This window comes from Lactuca virosa, chromosome 9 (assembly GCF_052849685.1).
Source record: "Lactuca virosa cultivar CGN04683 chromosome 9, Lactuca_virosa_CGN04683_v6, whole genome shotgun sequence".
Taxonomy (NCBI): domain Eukaryota; kingdom Viridiplantae; phylum Streptophyta; class Magnoliopsida; order Asterales; family Asteraceae; genus Lactuca; species Lactuca virosa.
In genome coordinates, this window is record NC_136434.1 from 16,449,781 (window position 1) to 16,457,500 (window position 7,720).

The following is a 7,720-nucleotide window of genomic DNA, read 5'->3' on the forward strand; positions in this document are numbered from 1 at the left end:
CTTCGTCCATAACTTTCGCATATGAGCTCCGTTTTTGTCTGTCTTTTTACCATTGAGTTCCTATTAATGAGATCTTCAACTCTCATTTAGGTCGCGTAAGCCAATAACCGCTCGAACTAAAATTCGAGTTTCGGGCTGTACACTGCTAAGCCGAAACTTCGAAAAATCATAACTTCCTCATACGAAGTCAGATTTGGGCGTTCTTTTTATGGACGCTCTTGGTTTAACGTTTTCTACGACTTTTGTTTAGATCACTAAGGCTAAAAGTCGCTCCATCGTAAATTCACTATTTACGCTTCCCGGTGCCGTGCCGGTTTTGCCGTAAAACTTCGACGGGCTATAACTTCTTCGTTATAACTCGGATTTTGGAGTTCTTTATATGTACGGAAACCTTGAGAAATATTCTACAACTTCGTTAAGATTATTTATTATAAATAATCTTTTTCCGAAAATTCGTTTTCGACACTCATTGCCTCTAAATTGACTAGCCCGGATCTACGGGCGTTACAATTATCTCCCCCGTAGGATGATTACGTCCCGGAATCATCAACGAAACAGGGTTGTATAATGACTCCATACGTTATCTCTTCATCCTAGGTATTAATCGTAACTTCTATGTTCCTTCAAATGTGTATCTAACTCTTGGTCTTCTTGACTGCAAGCGGTGCTCGAACTTGCACCTGCTCATTAGACTCCAAACTATGACACTCGAGTTACAATCTCGATCCTTGATGGAGACTCCTTCTTCTTCTTAGAAAGCTTAAGATAAGCTCCTCTGTTACTACAACATACCGATGTGTCATATTCTAATGACCTCTCGTCGTGTGCTTAAACTCAAATCTCTTAGAGTTAAATTCCAGAACAGACTATACCTTCCTTCATGTTCTAATGTGACATAATCACATCTTAAAACTTAGTATCTCTAGCTACAAGCCTTTTTTTGCGACAATCGCGATACTTCTATTGATCGCTTTGATTTCAATCTTTTGGTTTAAGTCGGACGCTACATCAAACTTGGTTCTCTGAACCACGTAACCTACTTATCGTAGTCGAACTTAATTTGATATGACCACTAGGGTCGGAATAACAATCATCTTCGATGGTAACGACATACTCGAATAAAACGAAATCAATTACTAGCTTCTTGGTAACCTTGTGACTTTCCCTGATCCAAGCGTGAGTCTTGTGCTTCCGGTAGTATAGGCCTCTACTACCATTCACACTTACTCATACTCGTCCCAAGTATTGTCTCGCAGTTCTCCAAGTTATTATCACAAAAACAATTTTAACACATACAAATGTGTCCAAACAATCATATAATTTTTCCCTAGACTCTACTAGGACTTCCTCCATGCGTATCTTCAATCATCAATTCTGCTTCAACTCGGTTGGTGGTGGAAATGCCATACGATGGGAAAACTTCGGGAATTACACCAATCATTCCATCATCCCGCCAATCGAAGGTGTACTTCGGACGTACCATACTCCTCTAAACGTACTGCCTGACATATTCTAAAGGCAAGATACCACTCTTACGATATCTTTCGATAGGTGTCATTCACTATCATAAGACTTTTCATTCCCTTTATTTACTCAATTCTCTATGAGTCTTCACCATGACGTTATTTTCACGGAAGCATGCATTCAGTGCATTGAGACGAGAATATAGATAGAGAAGATTTAGACGTGTAATCCTCCTTATTACTCCGAAAGTTACATGCCAGTTCTAATACCGTAATCAAACGTTTAGAAATCTGAACACATAAAATTTCCAGATCCGGTCGGCAACAGACCATAGATCCGATCAAACGATAACATCATAAAACATCACAATCATTTAGCACATAAAGCAATTTAGGCATCTTCCCTAAATGAGCTAGTGCTCGTGTCTATTTAGGTGTACTTTCCTAAAATTTATTAGACACACTCCTCACCATCATTGCTTAGCATTCTAAGTTTAAGTCTAGAAATAAATCCATATTCCTAGTTCGCTTAAACTAATGCTCTGATACCAACTGCGACATCCCCATTTTCACGGCCAGAAAAGACCGATTTTTGTTTATGCTTTATAAAAATCAGAGTACTTCTTTTAATAAAAATGTTGTGGAATTTGTTCCCAGAAAAACATGATAAATACGTTATCAAAGCATTTCCGAAGAAATGTATTTTTATTCATTTAAAACATTTGCGATGTCATCGTCAATACAGAAACATAAGCATAAACAGAACTTACATTCATTTACACTAGTGATCTACATCTCTTTTAAATCTCTCAGTGCAAAGTAGCTTCGTATCGACACCTGTGATACAAATAAGCTGGAGTGGGTCAGGTTGGGAAACCTGGTGAGTACATAGGGTTTTCAACCCACAATAATATAATTATTATATTTAAACATCAAACAATCAACCCGATTACCCATCCCCGTTATCTTCTTTAATATTCCTTAAAGAATTATCTTAAGGGTCATCTCCTATATCATATTTACCTCTCATCTTTCTACCTCACATTTCCTTATATGCTCGTTCCTAAGGCATGAATACGTAGTTACAACGTCGCCTGAACTCGTAATTCATAGTAAGGGTTAGAGTATCATCGCATGAATATACAGTCACCACATCACCTGGACTCGTAATTCATCACCTACAGGTTATAAGTCTGCTGGTGTTTCCACGGGTTGTCTAGAATATTCCGTGGTCGCCATCTATACTCTAGTAGATGACTACATCTCCGAATTGTCGGACAAGGTTATATTATCTTTCATCCTACATCACCGATTCATCATCACCTATCAATCACCTAACTATCATCACCTATCTCTCATCATTTTATTTCATCACACACAAACTATTTCATCTACCCATGTTTTATACCAACGTATTTGTAGATATAAAATAAATATATATTTAAATCATTTAAAACATGTATAAAATCATTCATCCATCATAGACAGCAAGTATTCAGATAATATGCACACATAGCACGTAATTTATATAAAATACTTCATATCTATGTGTAAGATGAAAGGGACCATGCACTCACCTGTTAAAGTGATGATTCCAAACTCAGACAGCGCTTCGTTACTCTTAAAACAATTTCCTTCAACAAAACCTAGTATCAATACCACTAGGGTTTAGTCTAACGTTAACCGTGACTAATTAATAGTGTAGCTATTATTATTATTATTATTATTATTATTATTATTATTATTATTATTATTATTATTATTATATAAGCGTTAAACAACACTCTTATATAACTCATCATAATATCGCAAATAATTGTTTTAAGGTCCTAATAATGTTACTATAATTAATTAGAAGTTATATTAAAAATAGCGTAGGCGTAGCTCACTTAGAGCAAGTTTTTATTAAAAATCGGGCTTCGCTGGAGCAGCGTTTCCGAGCCGAAAGCTTTTCTTCTCGGAGCCGTCGGGCGCTCCGGGGCTTTCTTCTCGTGCTAGGGAGGTTCCCTAGACTTGGGAGGGGTTTAGGGAGGTTAGAGAGAAGTTAGAGAGAGAAAGAAAGGTTTGAAGGTGTGAGGAAATTATGAAGAGTTCATCTCTTATTTATAGGAATTGTATAGTAAAGTAGTCTCCAAGCTTCGTCCGTAACTTTCGCATACGAGCTCCGTTTTTGTCTGTCTTTTTACCGTTGAGTTCCTATTAATGAAATCTTCAACTCTCATTTAGACCTCGTTGGCTAATTCTCATTCTATCTCGGATTTACAAAACTGTATCGAATTCGCCGCGCTCGAAAAGTAGAGACTAAGCTTCGTCCATAACTTTCGCATACGAGCTCCGTTTCTGTCTGTCTTTTTACCATTGAGTTCCTATTAATGAGATCTTCAACTCTCATTTAGGTCGCGTAAGCCAAAAACCGCTCGAACTAAAATTCGAGTTTCGGGCTGTACACTACTAAGCCGAAACTTCGAAAAATCATAACTTCCTCATACGAAGTCAGATTTGGGCGTTCTTTTTATGGACGCTCTCGGTTTAACGTTTTCTACGACTTTTGTTTAGATCACTAAGGCTAAAATTCGCTCCATCGTAAATTCACTATTTACGCTTCCCGGTGCCGTGCCGGTTTTGCCGTAAAACTTCGACGAGCCATAACTTCTTCGTTATAACTCGGAATTCGGAGTTCTTTATATGTACGGAAACCTTGAGAAATATTCTACAACTTGGTTAAGATTATTTATTATAAATAATCTTTTGCCGAAAATTCGTTTTCGACACTCATTGCCTCTAAGTTGACTAGCCCGGATCTACGGGCGTTACAAAGATTGACATCTCTTGTTGAACATTAAGATCATGTTGAGGGAAATTTCTGATCAAGCCTTTGTAACGCTCTCATGCTTCGTATAATGACTCCCCCGGTTGTTGTTCAAAGTTGGCTATTGCCTTCTTGAGTTTAGCTATCTTGGATGGTGGGCAAAATTGGTCAAGAAACTGCTCACGCATTTGAGCCCAAGTGGTGATCGTACCCGGTGGAAGTGATTTTAACCATTCTTTAGTAGCTCCCTTAAAAGTAATGGGCAGCATCCTGAGCAAGACGGTGTTTCTATTGACATTTGGGACATTGAAGTAATCCGCAATGTCATTGACTTCATCGAGATGCTTGAAAGCATCCTCATGATCCTTCCCATAAAATGGGATATCCTTCAGTGCATTCAAGATGTGCCCCTTCAGCTCGAATGTGGCAGTGGCAGGTATTGCGGGTTGGATTAAACCGGGACCCACATCCTCTCAGATCCGCTTCTTGTAAGCTCCCATGGACATCTCCTCAATGTTTGCCATTTCGTCCTCTTGCTTGTCTTCGGGCTCACTCGCAAATATTTCAAATTCTGGGTCTGACTCGTATTCTGATTCGTGTGGATTAGAAACTGGATCAAGTTCTTCAACTTTGCCTTTATCCTTTGGGGTTGAACTTGACTCTCCTGTCTTCTTTCCCGACTTTTGAAAAGGCTGATTTTAATTCTTGCAGTGGCGACTTCTTTGGCGTGTGATCTTCCTTCGCGTTCTTATTCTTATTTTTGTGAAGGGCTGACTCCGGATCTTCAAGTGGTGGCACCAAAGGTGTGTTAAAGCCTCTGGTCATGAACTCCTGCAAACTAAACAAAATAACAACGTAAAAACAAACTAAAATAGAAAAATAAACTAAAAACTAAAGAAAACTAAAAATCACAGTTCTCACGTCGTGAATCTTTAAGATTCACGTCGTGAGTCCTGTAACAGATGAAAAAAATTCAAACCTTGCTGGAAAATTAACTTTTTGCAGGTTTTATCCCACAAAAAGTACCGGTTAATCTAAAGCAAATAAATAAGTAATAAACTAAGCCGTTCCCCAGCAACGGCGCCAAAAACTTGATGTGCACGATAGTACCCACTAATTTTATAATTTATAACCTAACTAACTAACTAACTAAATTGCACCTAGGCAGTGTATCTTGTCGAATTATAGAATAGTTTGGTAAGTCGGGTGTCGATCACAGGGAACGGTGTTGACTAATTAATTTATTTACTACTAAACTAACCTAATTACTAACGAGCTAAAAATGGATTTTTTTATCTAATTTTGCAAGTTTAGATGAACTTAATTCTTTAACAAAAACTCAATCAATAAACAAAACACTTATGTTAGTTCGAATCCGCTTTCACTCAATAGTTATACATTAGCTAGGACTATTACTGTTGGTTACCAAATTAAGAAGTATTAGCAAATTAGTTCTAAATCTACTAATTATTAATCAATTCATGTAAAACTATGTATGGTCATACAATAGTTAACACATAATCAATTATTAAATAAGATTGGATCCATGAAAGATTGATTAATCAAAACACAATTACAGTCATAATATGAGTTCTCTAACACAGCTTAATTCAATGATTCAATTATTTATCTAAGATTGGTTTGATCTTAGCTCTAATAACTAGTGTTCACTATATTATTAGGTATTCAAATTCATGCAGATTTGTGTTCACTAACTACACAGAACAAGAATTTAAAGCAATCAAATAATTAATTCAAGCATGCTAGGTAAAATCAATCAACACAAGCGTATCACCAACAAGTAAAGTCAAGTCTAACGCATTAAAACCATGAGTTCCAGCTTCATCTAGCTAACAGAAGCAGCTAGATTTAGCTGGACATACTAACAGCTAAATAAACAAAAACTATAATCAAGGACATGTTTAAGTGTACCAATCTATAAACCAAATTATGAACTTCTTCTTCCTTGGTGTTAAAACCAGCTCCCAGAGCTTCTTCTCCTCTGAATTTCGTCTCCAGGAACCCTTCTAAGCCAGCCAAAAGTCCCCCAATTGTAATGGAGAAGGGTATATATATTTTCTCCAAAATCACCGTTCACGTCGTGAGAATGTAAAACTCACGTCGTGAACTCGAGGTAATCGTGATCGTCAAGGATTCCTTCACCCGGATGCTTATCTTCTAACTCTTTCCACTCACGTCGTGAACCATCAACTGTTCACGTCGTGAGTACGTCTTTTTTGGGTGTTTTTCTTGTCTTTCAAGCCTTCAACCTCCAAAGTTTCATCATTTAACGCTTCTAGTCCCTTTTCTTCAAAATGTCTTCTTTTTGGCTGCAAAATATAATTTAATCTTATAAGTACCATTATTCTATGCAAATGACCAATATATATATAAAAATGTACTTAAATATTGCCTAAAAATATGTATAAATATGGCAATATCAGTTGCATACTTTCGCCTTTCTCTGGTGAATTTGATGTTGAAGCATCATTAAGCTTTGTAAGTTCAAAGATATGATTATCACTTGCATTTATTTCAGCATCAACAGCATGATCTGGAATTCCAAAAATTAAATCATAATCATTATCTAATGTTTGTGAGGATTCAGATTCATCTTGTATGTTTTTCAGAATTTGATGATTTTCAAATTGAGTTGTTGTTTGTTTAATGTAGTAATCATCAAATGTAAGATTAAAAGTTTCTTCAACTTTTCGTGTTCTTTTATTCAACACACGATATGCAACTGAATTATGCGAATATCCCAAGAAAATCCCTTCATCTGCTTTTGCTTGAAATTTCGTATGATTATCCTTGAGATTCATAATGAAGCACCTGCATCCGAAAACATGGAAAAATTTGACATTAGGTTTTCGATTGTTGAGAATTTCATATGGAGTAATGTTAAAACGGCGATGAATGAACGATCTGTTTTGAGTGAAACATGCGGTTGATACTACTTCAGCCCAAAGATATTGTGGAAGATTCGCATATGCCAACATAGTCCTTGCCGCTTCGCATAGAGACCTATTTCTTCGTTCAACAACACCGTTTTGTTGTGGTGTGTATGGAGATGAAAAATTATGCGAAATCCCTTTGTCCACGAAAAATGAATCAAGAACATTGTTCTTAAATTCAGTTCCATGATCACTCTTAATTTTTCGAACAATCTTCTTCAATGTTGTTTCCATCTTTTTGATAAAGTCAATCATGATTTGTGCAACTTCAGATTCAAGCCTGAGAAAATAAACCCACGTAAATCTGGAAAAGTCATCAACAATCACTAAAATGTATCGTTTCTTGTTGAGAGTTGAAACAGTCGAAGGACCACACAAATCAATATGTAAGAGCTCCAGAGGTGCAACTATTTTCGAATCAATCGTAATTGGATGACCTTGTTTATGTTGCTTGCCAACTTCACAAGCTGCACATAAAGAATCATTGTCAAATT

General features: G+C 36.7%; 1 non-coding gene across 1 annotated transcript; it reads left to right on the forward strand.

Moving 5' to 3' along the window:
- Nucleotides 1-4,305: 4,305 nt before the first annotated feature.
- Nucleotides 4,306-4,412, forward strand: LOC145141567 (small nucleolar RNA R71). The gene has a single exon (XR_013722762.1). It is a non-coding gene; the product is annotated as a small nucleolar RNA R71 (small nucleolar RNA).
- The last annotated feature ends 3,308 nt before the right edge of the window (nucleotides 4,413-7,720 follow it).